The following is a 17,641-nucleotide window of genomic DNA, read 5'->3' as shown; positions in this document are numbered from 1 at the left end:
CAATTTATTAAAAATATTTTGTGTGTGTGTTTCTTCTTAATATTATTTTGATATAACTAAAAAAATTAGATACGAAATGACATATTCTGTTAAAGCTTACATATTTATACGTTTTGGGCATTGAGTAATCATCTCCTCATATGTAGTTGATGGGAAAGTAACAAACGTTCAACAACAAGTTTCAATGACTGCATAAATTATAGAAAAATAAGAATTATTTAATTGCTGCATCATATGTTGAGTAACTACGTTCATATAGTTTTTATACTTCTGAGCATAAACAACATTAGTTACTTGTATTACTAGTTTCATAAATTAGAAATAGAAACGTTTTTCACGATTGGAATAGTTTTCTATTTGGTTTGAAATAAGGTTTCATTAAAAATAAATAATTAGAGAAAACAATTATATTAATAAAAATTAGATCGTGTTGATATTCACTCGTATCTTCCATAAAACTAATGAAAGGTATAAGGTTTGAGCCAAATAAGCGATAACTACACTATTATGAGTGCAAAACATTGACAAAAAGATTCCAAGGCTTAAACCAATCTGAGCACGTCGGTATCCTTTGCTATAGACTTTGTACAATTTGCGAACTCGCGTGAATAGTAAGGATTAAAACTAAAACGGGAGACTCTGAAAGAGCAATCACAAAAATTGCTGTATACCTAATTGAATGAGACATTTATAAATTGTGTGAATTATATAGTTGTTTATTTCTGTAAAATATTTTTTTAGTAATATATAATATGAAAATTTTGTTGTTTACTGATGTTGTATTTTAAATATATTAGTTTGTGTTTGTTCCTTGGAACTCCATTCAAATTATTTTAATTAATCCTGGGATGTGTGCTGAATTCATGGGTTAATTTAAGAAAAATTGATAAATTGATTTGTTAACATAAACAAAACCATATAATTTTAAAGTATCATTTTTAAAGCCAAAATATCTATTTCTTTAAAACACAAATAAAATTTAGGACATTTTCAAAATATTCAAAAATTAATTGAAGCATACCAAAGATATGCTTCAAAAAGCTTAAGAAAGATAAATTATTTTCCAAATTGTTAAATTGCATGCATTCGTTTTCTAGAAACTTTCTTTCTGATCATAATTTTTTTCAATTCAACAGAAAATCACTTTAATTGACCAAGTAATTTTGTTCTGTATCTTTCAGGATATTTTTAAACTTCAACAATAAATAAATCAATACTTTATTTGTATATTCAAGCCACGAAAAATAATTTCAAAAATACAAATTCTATAGACCAATATGATATGTGAAAACAATTTTTCGAAACTTTTTAACCTTTGTATTAAAGTTCTACATTTGATCTTGCAGCAATAAATTAAAATAAACTTACTCAAAACAATTTCGCACAATTTAATTGAACAAGAATATTAATCTACAAAGCATTATTATTACCTACATTTTAATGTCTTAAAAAATTTATATATGATACATTAAAACATACGTAAAACTGATTCTATAATCATATTTTCTTTCAGATGATTATATTCTTTCAAGCTTGATAACTAAAACCTAGACATATCAATTAAATTTAAAATATAATAGCATTTTACAGAAAAAAAATGTGAAAGGATTTGTTCAATAATATTTTTATTGAGAACTAAGTGGTACCCGGCGCGTTGCTGCCGCAGAAGAAATAATTTTGGAAATATCGTTTGGAATTTGATATAGTTTGATATATCTGATATTTGATATATCTTGTTTAATTAGGAATGATAGGAAGAACGATATTTATTTTTTTGTCGGCAATGACATTGAAATGGAATGATATATATAAAAAAATTATAATTAATATTTATTCTTTTTTTTTTTTATTATTCAAGTGCTTTAGGGTAGACAATATTTTTTGTTTTTCCGTCTTCGGCAAAAACAAATAAATTTCTTGGCTGCCCAACTCGTTAACATCTAATATATAACTCTCCGTATTAAAAACATAGATTTTCTAGGTCAATCTGCACATTTGAAGTGACTGATTTGGCACCTTGCTGATGGTTATGGAGAATGAAAGTCGAATGAGGAACTTCAATCATTTGAAATCAAAAAGCATGTCGGTTGGAATAATGGGAAAGTGTGGAATGAGCACATCTTTTCCATTCGAGTTTCCCTTAAGAATAGCTGCCTCAATGACATTCGGTATCAGTTTCTTTACAGCGAGTCTTGTTCCATTACAGAACCGGGTGGATTAATGTTTCGAAAGAGAATAATGAAGCAACATAATTATAATAAAAAATGCAATTCACGTAAATGTAATGAAAAAGTCGGGCGGTCATTTGAAAGTACATATGTCGTGTCATGTCATCTTGTGCATATTCATGCATATGCCGTATGGTGAGTTTGAGCGTTGCTAGAAGTATGACCATTTTGTCAATGTCTGAAACATTTCCATCAGTTGCAAATGCATCGCGTAAATGAATGCATTCTCCTGAACGCAACGATTTTTGATTTAAGGAAATGAATAAGAAACGTTCGGATTCAATTTTGGCATACATGTCTACTACGTATTGATTTAATAGTTAACTACATTGCAGAATATGATTTATTCTATTCCGAGGTTTATTATGCGGTATGGATAATAATTCATCGCTGATAGTTTTTTATTCAGTAGTTCACATGTCAGAATAAAGGAAACGAATGATACGAAACACTCTACATCTACGAATAATGAAAAGTTAAAAAGAAAGTAATATTTTCATTTAAAAAATGAAATAAGGATATCCCGTTACATGTAATTGGATTAGTTTGCATAATATTAAAGTGATATCCATCTTACGCTTCCCATAAAATTATGGGATGCTGCAGTGCATCGTATGATCATGTTGAATTGCATTATTCCATCTCTAAAGAATTATATCACGTGTATCAAGTTCTTCGCCAACTATGACAATCGCAACTTCATTGACGGTAAATATGCTGCAGCTTCGGGGGTGCGATAAGAGTGGTGTTTTGTCGGCTTGTATTTGAATTTTGTAATTATCCGCCAGTAAGTTGTCTATGAAAGTTTGAATAATTTGGAAAAATTTTGTCAATTCCGAAAGATGTCGCTTGGAACGCTAAATTATATTTGCGAATGTTCTGCAAAAAGTGTTTGGAATCAGGTGAGTCGCCTGAAAGTAATAACAACAATGGATCAGATTCAGTATCGGCAATTTAACTTTGCCACTCGTGCAGCACATCCCTTGCTCATTCTTGAACTTTAGTGAGCTGCATTGCCCATAGGCTTTATCCATTTTACCGATATTTACACAGGGATGCAAACTGTATCGTAGTTAACATCATATTGAAATGCAGCAAGATTCAAATCAACATGTACTATTCGTTGAGATCAAGTAGCTCATAAATGTTCTCTATCAATTCTTGCTGCATGCTGGTCTGATTCCGCTGCGTGCGATCGGGTAGCACAAAAACGTCATATTTTGGTTCTTGCCTCATATTATTGTTGCGATTCTGAAGCAGGTGAATTTGCAATTCGTAAACGATCTGCTTCATTGCTCGCTTGTCGTTCCTCGTTTGTTTGAGAAGCTCGAAATCGCTTATTTCTACGTTTTGCGCTGATAAATCTAATAAGTGACGGACGTTTTGAATGCATATTTTTTGACGAAGAATTAACGTGATATACTCTTGTATAGCCAAAATGTCGTTTGAATGATTCACTGAATAAATAGAAAAATTACTGTTTGCACTGGGAAATTTCTATTATATATAACTTATATGGCATCGATAATAATAATTTTATTTTGAATGTGTGAGATATACTCTGAATGTAATAATTGTACTATGCCAATAACCTTCGCGCAAGTGCAATCAATAATTTGGCAACGTTTTATCGAAATAAATGAACGGTACGACAAGGCATAAAATACATACAAACAAATATTCCTTTTTATTTATTAGATTTGTGTATTTTTTTAGAATTGTAATGCTTGGTGTTCTTTCAGAATGGTAATGAAAGAAACTATTTTTTATATCTTTCGTGATCAATTTTCAATATAAATTGATTATAAAAAAAGATATTTAGATTATAAATTGATTAAACATAGAAAATATATTTATGCTATAAAAATCATTGATACAGTTAAAAAGAGAATTTTTTGAAAATTAAGATGGTGCAAAATTATTTGTACTATAATATTTTCGGAAGTTACTGCGAAAAACGCTAAAATTTTATTAAATTTTTAATTAAAATTTCAAACTCGCACAATTGGTGTACCCAAAACTTTCTCGTATGCTCTGTAATATATTTATTACCTCAGAGAACGACTTGCATGGCATTTGCATACAATAGCTACGAAATATCAACCTCGAATGTAGCGTTTCTCCTGAATCTATTGTGTCTCCTCGGCTATTTATTTGGAGATTAATCCTTGGTTAATAGATGCGGTTAACACATCCGAAAAAAAAAAATTAAATATTAGATAATTTTACTATGCCTAGAACCATCGCGCGGGTGTAAGCAATAAGTTGACTAAGTTTCATCGCAATCGGGTGAACGGTACTGCAGTGCATAAGGTATGAACAAACAAAAATTCATTTTTATATATTAGATTTAAGAAATGCATCTTGTAGAAACACATTAAAAATATCAATCCAAAATACTTAACGAGATTAATCAAAATTATTTAGTGAAATTGTAAATTCATTGAAAAATTCCTACATAATTAAAGAAGCAATCTACTAAAAATTGAATAGGATCATACGGGATAAATATAACAACAAATTGAGTACAAAAATAAAAGCATAGACACATTTTTACAAAGTTAATTAAGATCCGGAATTAGAGCAGTTTTTTTCATTACTATTACATAGGCTTATTTTCAAAATATTAAGTGTTCATTATTTTATATACAAACATGAAATTAAAAAATTTTCTGCAAAACAAAAGTAAATCACTGATAAAGTTTCTAAATAACATTTCAAAAGAAATCAATAATATCTTTCATTAACGATCAACCGCATGAAAAGATTATAAAATGAATTGGAATATAAGAAGAATGAAATATGTAATTACAAATTTAGATGAAAATATGGATTTCGAAATTTTCACTAAGCCTTAAAATTTAATATATAAGCACAACGAATTTTCGACATAATATTTTTTACGTTGAAGGCAAACGATTTAGTTCCTATGTTCGAAAGCAATGGCGCTGATGTCGTTTATCTATATTCCAGAATTACCATCTGAATTTTTTCCACAAACTCTGAACACTTTCCAGTATCAACTTATTTTTAGATTCCCGGGCGAACTAAAAAGTTGTCCTTCGAATATATATTTGGAGTCGATGCTTATATATAAGAATACCCAAGTCCTAAGTACTCAATTATATAAGTAGTACCATCGTTATTATAATACTGTTTGCAGTCTGTTATAAAAAAAAAAAAATTCAAATTGTTTTAACAACTATTTTTTTAAAAAAACTAATTTCACGAGGAAATTAATATTCCTGCTGAGAGATAAATATTTTAAAGCCTCTTTACGAATGTTATTTTTAATTGATTTACCAGAATGTGAACTTCTCCTTCCGACTTCATTAACCAATATTTTGATTATTTTTCATACCATTATTATTTATTTTTGAAAAAACATTTCCACAGGGAAATAAACGCGCTAAAATTTAGTGCAGACATATGTTGTCATTTTTATCAAAAATTAGCATTACCCTCTACGCAAAGAGTACTCCACACTTTTTGCTTGTTTCGAAAATTATTTTCAGTGCAGTCTGTATTTATCCCAAATGTAATTGTATTTGTCCTAAATCACAAAATCTCTCACTAAAACTCTTAGGCGAAGTTGGTGCTCCTCAAGGAAACATCCTCAGTCCTTTATTTTTTACTAGAAACACTATCGTCTCCTCTCCCCCGATCAACTTTATTACTTATTGCTTCTTTGCTGACGATACTGCAATCCAATTTCTCACCAAAACTCTTCAGCAAGGACCACTAAGTATTTAAATCTGGTGTATACTTCTAACAATATAGAAAAGACCCATGCTATCATGTTTAGAGAAGGGCAACAAGGAAGCCATTGCCTACAACTAAATTCTTTGATGATCTGATATGGGAAGAATTGCAGGATCTTGAACCGAATCTAGATAATAAACTCACATTGAAAAGCAATATCGACTATCCCAAAGAAAGATTCGAAATTAAATTTTATCTCATCGCACCTCTGATTGACAAACGGTCTCTCTTTTTACTCTAAAGAATAAATTATTTTTATACAAAAAAAAAAAATGCTTTAATATGCATTCTAACTTATGCTTCTCAAATATGGGGATTTGCGCCTAAAACTAACCTGAACAAAATACTTCGTGTTATCATAAATTCTCACTGCTTTATTCAGAACACTGAAAACCTACAATCTGAATGCTTACATTACAATTTCAAATTATGTTAAGATAACAAAATGCTATAATTTCAAGTTCCAACATGAATGTTTGTTAATATTTTATCACAGAATTGTAAAACCAGAGGTTATGCAGAATAAAGCAATGGACTTAAAGACGATCTTATCGTCTCCGATCATTTCCTTCTCGTTAGACGAGCGCTGCAGCGCCTCTCGGCTTAGAAAGTTAATTCGAAATAATTTCCTGAAGATGTGTATCGATTACTGCATTATCACCGGAAGTATATCATATCAAAATAAAGAAACAATACTAAAGCTTCATAATAACTTTACATGGTCTGACTGATCATATGCATTCGCATCGTATTAGACGCAGTTTAAGGTCAATAAATTTGAGATATAATTTGAGAGACAATAAAAACAATTTAATATTTAACAATTTTTTTAATATATAAATGTTCCTTGTATAACAATACAAATCAATTACACTATTCATTCTTTTGATTAATAAAAGGAGGGAAACATTCAAAACGGTAAATTCATTATTTTAAAATATTTGAACAAGAAATTCTTCTGTAAAGCAAGATTCTGTAAACAAGTATACCACTATTTTTATAAAATAATATTCTTTATATTTCTCTCGTCAGTAATATATTCTTAATTCAAGTAAAGATCAATCCAGTAAAGCGCGGTACTACCCTTTGGGTTGGTTACAGGCGCTAGGGATAAAAAAAGAAGCTCAATCGATGTTTGTAGAGATTTTACTACTAACGTCTCAATTGTAACATTTATCCATATGGAATGGGCGAATCTATCGCAAACCTTATTTTCTCAGGTAGGAGTGTTTAAGCGAGAGGGGCACTGGGGATGAGTGTTGTCAATTATCCATTGCCGTCTAGAAACGTTCTTACTCGCGTTCAACAGGGGGCGCTTTCCTCAACATAAGTATTTTTTTTTTTTTTTTTTCCTTCTGTATAAGGGACTCTTAACAAAGTAGACAAAAATTTAATTAAGTAAATTCAATCTTTCAAAGTTAAGTTAGACAGCAATCTGGAAACATCACAATCAATTGCATCAGACTCCAGAAGTGAAACTTTACTGATTAGACTTATTGTGCTAAATCAGTTATTAATGTTATATGAACAAAGCTGCCCCAAAAGATCGCAAACGAAGTAGCACGAATTACTGAACTTTAAAAAAAAGACAATATGATGTCTGGAGTTTTTTATATTAAAAAGTAAGGAAAATCGCTGACACTCCTTTTTATGTATAACGGAAAATCACACATATTAATCGCAAAATTAAACTTGTTTTGAATCATATAAAAAAAAGCTTCCCTTTTTTTTTTTTTTTTTTTTGAAAAATTACCCCGGATTTTCAGTACATTTTAGCAATTACCAGCATATGGTCAATTTATTCTAAGTTCTTGCAAGAGACCACGAACCATATTTCATCAAGTATTCGAGAATTTTCCAGCTCTCAAAAGATGCCATGATCTGAGAACAATCGATGCGAATCTCGACCCAATTATGACTCAAACTTACACACATTAGATAACTTATTATTATACTGAGTAAATTGTGTGCTTTGTTAAGAACTCTATAATCCTCAAATTAGACCAATTATGAAAATGTTCACTCTAGTTCCTAAATTTGCTTAACCCTTTAAAGGGCATTTTTTTTCTAGTCATATTATGTCAAAATATTTTTAGACTTGAAATTAGAATAAGAAAAGGGATTCATTTAACTTATTAACCATCCGAATAAGCCAACATCTTCGGCGTCTCTTCCTGAAGCAAGCCCTAAATGTTTCTGTAGTCCAGAATCTTGAAGTGCCGACTTAGACCTATTCTTTTCAGACCATTACCGACAAGCCGGGATTTTGTTGAGAGATTATCAGAAAAATGAAATCGCAATGCCAATGCCAATGATATGACGTTTTTTGAGTAGCTCCTAGGCTCGATGGCCTTTCATCTATTCGGTTAATTTGGTGGATAAGTACCAAACAATATATGTTGAACGTAGTTTTAAAAGATGTATTATTATAATTTTAATTATAATAATTTAAAAGAAATGAGTGGAATGCAGTGAAAAAAGAAAGTGGAAAAAAAAAGAATTAAAATAAAAAATAAAGATAAAAATTTATTAATTATTAACCAATATCATTTTACTTAACGTTAATAAAATCACATTAAAAACCCAATTCAGATGAAGAACTTAACCTAGAAAAATGTCTTTCCATAGTCGTACTTTACCTGAAAATTTTTATTTTTTATAGTAGTATATATTCGCATAGTAAATGAATAGAAGTTTAGAAATTTTAATATGTGTATTTCTGCTTCAACTAAAAGCCGCAAATAAATGTAATTTGAAATTTTTCATTATATTCTTATCTCGGGTTCTCCTCTCGCTCAAACGTTCCTAAACCGTGAAAAGTAAAGTTTGCAATGGATTCGCATATCCATCAAGTATAACTGTTTGTGTTCTGAACCAGACTCTAGGGCCAGCACCAAAATTTTGCTCACAGAGAAAAACTTAGAGTTTTTTTAATGTTTAGGAAAAACGGAGTTTTTTCAGTCCACGTGATTTCTCCGTCAGATTCCTGAACTGTATTGCTAATGCTGCATATTCAAAAATAATTCGAAAGGTCACTTTGGAATTCTGAGATATTGATGCCTGGTTTTTACGACGGTGTTATTAAATTAAACATAACGACAGTTTGGGACGCTCTTTTATATGAAAGTTATGACATTATTTATATAAAAAATATGATGCTGGAAAAAATTATGTCTCAAGTAAAAAATACATTATAGATTAATCACCCGTGTTAACCAAATCATTGGTTTATTTTTTATTATTTAATTAAATACCTAAATTGATTTAAAAGTAACGCAATTTACTTACAAATGTATCCCAGAGTACTAAATGCAATACCATATCATTTGTTTAAGTGGAGTTTTTGTAACAACAGACAAATAGTTTTTGTTTTATACTATCAATAAACAGCTATTGAAAGTTTATCTATTAATTTAGAGTAAAATATGATTTAATTAATGTGGTGTTATATAAATTTCAGAGCCAGTATGCATTTTTAAGGAATATTTTTAAACACATATAGTTAGGTATTTGATGCTATTAAATACATAGATCTGACAGTGCAATTATGAAGAAATATGAATACATATGAGTTTGATCTCATCAATGAAAAATAAATTTGTATATTAAAATACATATATCTCGATTGTATGATTCAAATAAAGTTTGTTAAATTCCATTAAAAATTTTTAAATTATTCATATTATCATTTTACAGAAAAACAATAAAATAATATTAAACAGTTTTGAATACATGCATATTTAACCTTGATATCTGTATCATTGAAACATTTCATGTTTAATTTGACTGCCATATTATTAATTTACTGTTAAATCAGTTATTATCCAACTGATGCTTATGAAACAGTTAATTGCTGATCTTGAAATAAGAATGTATTTTAGTTCAAACATAATGTGATAGTCCTTTTTACCTTTTCTTTTAATTTTAAATTGTTTTTTTAATAAATTAATAAAATAAATTAAATAAATTAATAAAATAAATTACATAAATCAATAAAATAAATTACATAAATTAATAAAATAAATTACATAAATTAATAAATAATTAAAATAAGAGCCTAATTCATGCCTCAATGAGAACAAAGGTTAATAATTACTATGTAATCTAAATTTGCATATGATTTAATTATTGAAAATATTATATATAATTGCTTATTGAAAAATGTTTTTGAAAATGTTAAATGCATCTATATTAAAAGAAATATGAAAACATAACAATTTGAAATGATAACATTTATTACTCATGATTAAAAAATGGTCCCTTTTTCTTTAATATTTTACTAAACTTTCAGTTTTATATATATATATATATATATAACTGGAAACTTATGATTTGAAATGTAAATTTTTATTAATAAAATTAATTTTTAATATTTGTATTTGCTCACAAAATTCATAAATCATTACCTTTTCATCTTAGAGATTTCGGCTGAATCCAAGGGATTCCCTACTTTCCTTTCTGATGTCCTAATTTTTCATTACAACAGACCATTTGGCCTATTACATAATATTCTGAATATATGCTCGATCCGATGATGTATATGTAGAGACGTAGACGACATATTCTGTGGTTATCCAAAGCGCTGTTACCCACGATCAGTTATGGCGAGTTCTGATTCACTGGAGTGGATGTACTTGTACTCCGAGAGTCAATAGTTCGACTAAAAATCTTTCATTTTATAGCAGTATTTACCTTAACACATTTACTGCCACTACTCACGCCTGATATCCGGACTATCTAATTAGATGACCCCTTCTTTGCTATCTTTTAACTGCAGTAGAGAAGGTGTCATCTATTAACATAGGTGGTTTGATAAAATTACTTATTATCTGTATTTGCGGCAGTCAATTTGTTAAATTTTTTTTATTTCCATAGTATATATTCGTGGAGTAAAGTGGAATAAGTTTAGAAATTTTAACATGTGTATTTCGGCATCAACTAAAAACCACAAATAAATGTAATTCAAAATTTTTCATTACATTCTTTCTTTTTAAAGGCAATTAATTCTTCTGATAAGGAAAGAAAAATCATAAATTTTGCAATAGTTTTTTCCGAATACATTTTTCTCTGAATGCAACATTTCGACGATTTGTCTAGTGGTTAGATGGCGCTAACAGCGACCATTCTTAAATTTGATAACAGTAGCTTCAACTGCTTTTATTCAGTTACAATAAATTTACGAATTTAACAGCGCATTCTTTTTTTTTATTAGTTTTCCTCTGTGATTATAAGGGTAATCAATTTTAAATATTCCATTTTATTATTAACAGAGGCGGCCTTCTCTATGAAGGGACCCGGGTCCAAAAAAAAAACCCATCTGGGCTCTTTTTTTTTTTTTTTTCCTTTTTTTTTTTTTTTGTAAAGTAAAAGAAAGTTAAATAAAAGTAAAGTTTTGTAAAGAAAAATTTGGAGCAATTATTCTAGATTGTACACCTTTATATTTTTCCTTTCATAGTGCTACCACTGCCATATGCCTGTCCGCTACGATTCATAACACATAAATCATGCTCACTTAAATCTTTTCAAATTTTTGCTAGACTTTCTCCAGTCACATCAGTTACTTCAATAAATCTTATAAATGATTTTTTATGGTTAATCTTTCCTCTTCAAAATTTTCATACCTAATACGACTGAAGTTTGTTCTTTATGGTAAATATCAGGAGTACAATCCATTTGTATAACGACAGTGCTTAGAAGCTTTTATATCATCTTAATAAAAGCATTCACGTACTTTTTTGTGGTCGGATGTACACAAGAAGTACTTGGATACTTTTAGATCGTCTTTAATTTTCTTAGAGGCTTCATTTCCTAATGCAGGAATAATTTTTTCTTGTGATCTATGTGTTAAATGATGCACAATTCTATTTTTCGAATTTTTTTATTCTGTTTATATGATTCATTAGCACAGAGTCCCGTTTAGTTAGTAATTCGATTTTTAAAAAATCCATTATTGGGATTCCTATTATTTCATTGGGTCCTCGAAGTGGAAGATTATTATATGCTAGTAATAGAATCACGTTTAAAATTCTTTTAAATAGTAATTTAAGTAGTTCTGTTTCCTTATGTAAAGTAACGATTTGTTTTATCAAGAGTCGAATATAAACTTAAATATAATATTAAACTTAGTCGTTTTAATAATTCTTTCCGAGCGATAAACGAATTAAAGTAAAAAATAGAACGCTGATGATCTTGAATTACATTTGACAGCTATCTCCAGTTATTATAACCACTTATAAATCATGCAGATTGTTCATTCCCTCTTCTTTTGGAAAATAGTATACAGCAAAAAACAAAATGCCGAGTCTTGAGCTTTTGAATATATTAATCAGCTACGAAGCTGAATTTCACCATTTGACATTTTTCTTAAAGCAGTGCGCAAAGGTAAATGATCTACCTTCAAAATTTTTCGCAAAACCTCCTTTGTGTTCTACAGATCCCATTCCAACACAACATTCTAAATTTATCAGTTATAATACTTGGCCAAAAATCTAGATCACTAATATTCATTTGATCATATTTGTTATTGTATTTTCTGATTCGATAATATTTGTATAAGCATACAGTTCTTCAACGGATTTCACACTTTATACATTTCCGCAAAATTGTGCAGAACTTTCTTTTTCAGTTGAAGCTTGAATTGTAACTTTTGAAGTCGAATCAATTTCTTTGCCAGAATTACTTCGTATTCGAGAAAACAGATATACTCATGAATTTTTGAAATTTAGATTTTATTCTTTCTATTCTGCTAATTTTATTTTTTGACATCCAGAGGGATATTTCCTTACTATAGACATGATTAGATCTAACAATATTAAACATTTTATTGTAGGAATTTTCAAACTATTTTATACTATCTAACTTAGTAAGAGAGGTAAATGATCGTAAATTTACTTACCTGAGGTTTATACAGTTTGCGGCACAAAAACTCGCATAAAGTTATTACATCGTAAAATAGAAGTTAATTATTTTTTTTTTAATTTTTGTTCATTTCTTTTTGTCTACCACTTCAGTTGTAATATATTTTATAATGTATCTTTTAGATTATGTACTGATTTTTGGCCTTTATACAATAACAAGCAAAAAATTTGCTATTTTAAAGTTTAAAAACGAACAGTATGAAGTCATTTGTTTGCTTAATGTGCCTCGGCAAACAGTGTCTGATGCAATCTATCGTTTCAAAGAGCTCGGCAATCATGGCAAAAGTCCAGGAAGTGAACTAAAACATATGGTGAACACTTTCAGTAGCCGTATGTTATCAAAAAGCGAGTTCAATGAAATTCGAAGGTTTCCATGCGAAAGATCGCCCATGAACTGGAAATGAGGGACCGATCAGAGAAAGGAAAGGCAAAATCAGAGCTTGTACTGAAGCCTTACAAGATCCAGAAAGTTCAGCTTCTCACTGAAGAAAACAAACTCGTGCGGCTCGAAAGACGCCGAAAAATTTTGAAACGGGCCGCATGTCAAAACTCAGAGAGATTCCTTTTCACTAATGAGAAGCTCCTTACCATCCAAAATTCCCTAACACCTAGAACTATAGGATTTGGTCTGTAGACGCACCAAGCACATCAGCAGTTGGTGAAAATCGCAAAAATCCAAATTCGGTCATGGTCCGAGGCGAAATTTGCGAAAGCTGCAAAACATCTGATTTTTGTGGATGAGGGAGCTAAATAAATTCAAAAAGTGTACCAGTGGGACATTCTAGAAGCTGTTATATTTCCATGGACCAAAACGCGCTTCGAAAATGGGAGTTTCAATAAGACTCTGCATCAGCTCACAAGGCAAAAAAGACACAAGAGTGGTGGAAGGAACATTTTCTGGACGTGATATCATCTGAAGAATGGGCACAATACTCGTCGAATCTCAATCCCACGATTAAAGTGCATGGTCCATTTTGAAGTCTAAGGCTTGCACTAAGCGACATAAAAGTTTGGACTCTCTAAAGAAATGTCTTCTGCGGGAATGGGATAGATTAAAGGTAGAAGACTTGCGGCCCAATGCTGAAAATTTCACTAAGCGTTTGCGCCTCTGCATCGCTGCAAAAGCCGGCCACTTTGAAACCAATTAAATTTATTTATCAGTAAAAGTCTACTCTTTTTATTATATATTATACCGGGTGTTTCAAAAATGACCGGTATATTTGAAAAATCAATAAGAACTACACGGGCAGCGATAGAAATACACCGTTTGTTACAATATGCTTGGGACAATAGTAAATTTTCACGCAAAGTTGTGAAAATAGTTACAATTTTCAAAAACAGATGGCGCTGCAGTCTGGAAAAAAATATAAACTACGATATTTTCCAAATATCCAACATGCATAGTCTCAGCAATAACATGGCATAGTCTCAGAAGGAAATGAGCAGAAACGTCTCAGGCGGGATGGCTTTACATGCAGAACAGAGGTATTGCTCCAGTTGCTCAATTGTTTCTGGATTGTGGCGATTCACCTGGTCTTTCAAGTATCCCCACAGAAAGAAGTCACAGGGGTTCATGTCTGGCGAATAGGGAGGCCAATCCACGCCGCTTCCTGTATGTGTGGGATAGTCCAAAGCAATCACACTATAATCGAAATGTTCATTCAGGAAATTAAAGACGTTGGCCGTGCGATGTGGCCGGGTACCATCTTGCATAAACTACGAGGTGTTCGCAGTGTCCTCTAAGGCATTTTGTACCGCCACAAATTCACGAAAATAGTCCAGATAGCGTGGTGCAAGTAATCATTGCGGATCTGAAAAAATGGGTCAATGAGTCCTTTGGAAGAAACCATTACTTTTTTCGGATGCAGGAACGATGGGACAGCAACATGGGGGTTTTCGGTTCCTCATATGCGCCAGTTCTGTTTATTGACAAAGCCGTCCATGTAAAAATAAGCTTCGTCAGCAAACCAAATGCTACCCGCATGGACATCGCCGTCATCAATCCTTTGCACCATATCGTTAGCGAATTTCTCGTCTATTCATGGAAGCAGCGCTGAGGGGTTGCCGAGTTTGAATTTTTTATGGATAGAGGTGCAAATTAGGCGAATGAGACGATACGTGGACGTGGACGTTGACTTTATTTGGACCGCAGCTGCAACACGACGAATGGAAACCCGAGGCCGCTGTTGGATCCCCTGTTGCACAAGCTGAGCATTGCCCTCTGTGGTTGCCGTACGCGGTCGCCCTACCTTTCCAGCACGATCATCCTTCACGTTCCCAATCCGTTGAAATTTTTCAAACAGATTCTTTATTGTATCGCTTTTCGGTCCTTTGGTTACATTAAACTTCAGTTGAAAACTTCATCTTGTTGCAACAACACTGTGTTCTAGGCGGTGGAATTCCATCACCAGAAAAATCCTCTGTTCTAAGAAATAAACCATTTTTTCGCAGCAAACTTGCAATCGGTGAACAGCACATACTTACAGCAGAAAGACGGCTTACAGAATGGCGAACTCACATACTGCGTTTTCTTCTATATCTTTCAAATCGCCTGCAACGCCATCTGTTGTAAATTGTAACTAATTTCACAAGTTTGTCTGCCTGAAAATTTACTGTTGTCCCTAGCATATTACAACAAACGATGTATTTCTATTGCTACCCGTTTAGTTTTTATTGATTTTTTAAATATACCTGTCATTTTTGAAACACCCGGTATTTTGTTAATTTATTAATTTTTAATCGAGTTATATTAAAATTTGTTTGCACTAGACTGTAATATATATGCAAACTTCATATATATTTTCAAATCCGTCGGTTTTTTCAATTAAATTTCTTCCTCCCTTTTTTCCATTCCACGATTATTGTTTAAAATATTATTTTAGTTCTGGATCATGTTGCCCTCCCCCCTTAATTTCGAGGTTCATAGCATCCGTCGCACCCCCCAGAAGGCCGGTCCTGCACATACACACAAATTTTATTAAATACACCATTTCTTTGGTTTTTATAAGCAATTAAAATTGTTAAACAAATCTAATCCATCTACACTAAATGGAGGCGACATATTTACTCGTTCATTCGGCAAATTTCCCATTATCTGTGATAGCAAGATGGGTTTACAATTGAAGCCTGTTCCATAAAGATGTGCTGTTTTTCGTGCCAAATCTCTAGCACCTAATGGCCAAAAGTTTAAACGTACAGCATTTAGTAGTCCTTGAGGCCCAATATGCAATAATTTGTTATGTACACTAGAAAAATAAATTTGATTCCAGTATGAGTGAATTCTAATTTCAGTTTTGATTATGTTGATACTAAAAAATGTACTTTATAATGTTTCGTTCTTCTTTAAATATCAACACCACCAAAATTGTCTTCCGTGGCTTGATTATGACGGTATATGAATAAGGCTCATTTCTCATTTTCCTCCTTCTTCGGGGATTATTTAAATTAAAGGCATTGTAATCGCTTGTACAACCCCAGAATATCTTTGCTTTTCTGTAGCCTACATTTCTAAATTAATATATATTTTCAACTCAAAAATTAATTATATTTTAAGTAATAAATTAAAAAGATTTTCTGTAGGAAATAAAATGAAATTTTATATCTGAATAATTTTGTTATTTTTTTTTCCAATGGTACAATTGATGGATTTATAAAGATACTAGAGTAATAACGCTTCCTTTCCCTCTCGCCATGGATTGTCTGATTAAGCGGTTTGAAATACGAAATTATCAAACATCAAATCATATATAAAACAGGCATAAGGAAATATAAAATAAATTTCATTGTGTTAGAAAGCATTATTCAATGTAAAAAACATTTCATGTCTCAGCTTACATCTATAATCATTGTTCCGAAATGCACTTTTTGCATAAAAAATTGTATTTTTCTTGGAGTTTAACATAAAAAAGAATTGTAATATATGTTTTTTGAACTGACGGAGGAGGACTATATCTGTGTAATACTTGGGCCAAATATAGACGACAATGAAAATAATTTTCGAAACAAGCAAAAAGTGTGGAGTGCTCTTTACGAATAGGGTAATGCTAATTTTTGATTAAAAAATAACAAAATATATGTGCAATAAATTTCAGCACTTTAATGTGCCATGAAGAATATATTCAGTTATTTCCAAACATATATCAGACATTCATGATTATTTACCAATGGAAATGTATATTCAGAAGTAGATGACAATTTATCAAAATTACTGGTTATCGAAATCGAAAGGAGAATATTTTCATTTTGGTAAATCAATTAAAAATAGAATTCGTAAAGATGCATTAAAATATTTATCATTGAGCAGAAATATTTTGTTTCGTAAAGAAAAAAAAATTACCCTTTTAAAGCAATTTATTTTTTCTTTATATAAGATTATCTACAGCTATTTTTATAAAGTTTGACCTTATAAATATGACATGAGATATCCGGTCACGCAGTTACAATATTAAAATATGTATCTCGCATTAAAGCATTTCTTTGGAAATGCTGGTTTAAAAATGAAGGATATTTATCCACATGGTTAGTCGTACGCTATTCCCCGCATCACTAAAAACAGCGTCTTCTCATTGGTCGCTGCTTTACCTATTGCGTTTTCTTTATTTAATGTATTTTATATTATTATTTTTTTTTTTTTGTATTTAATGTATATTTCTACCATTTAATGTATTTTAATCAATGCCAACTTCATAGTTGGCAGGTTGGCTAAAAATTAGTTCATGTAGGCAGGTGTTCACA

The sequence above is a fragment of the Argiope bruennichi genome, chromosome X1, assembly GCF_947563725.1.
Source record: "Argiope bruennichi chromosome X1, qqArgBrue1.1, whole genome shotgun sequence".
Classification (NCBI taxonomy): domain Eukaryota; kingdom Metazoa; phylum Arthropoda; class Arachnida; order Araneae; family Araneidae; genus Argiope; species Argiope bruennichi.
This window is presented reverse-complemented; position numbering follows the sequence as displayed.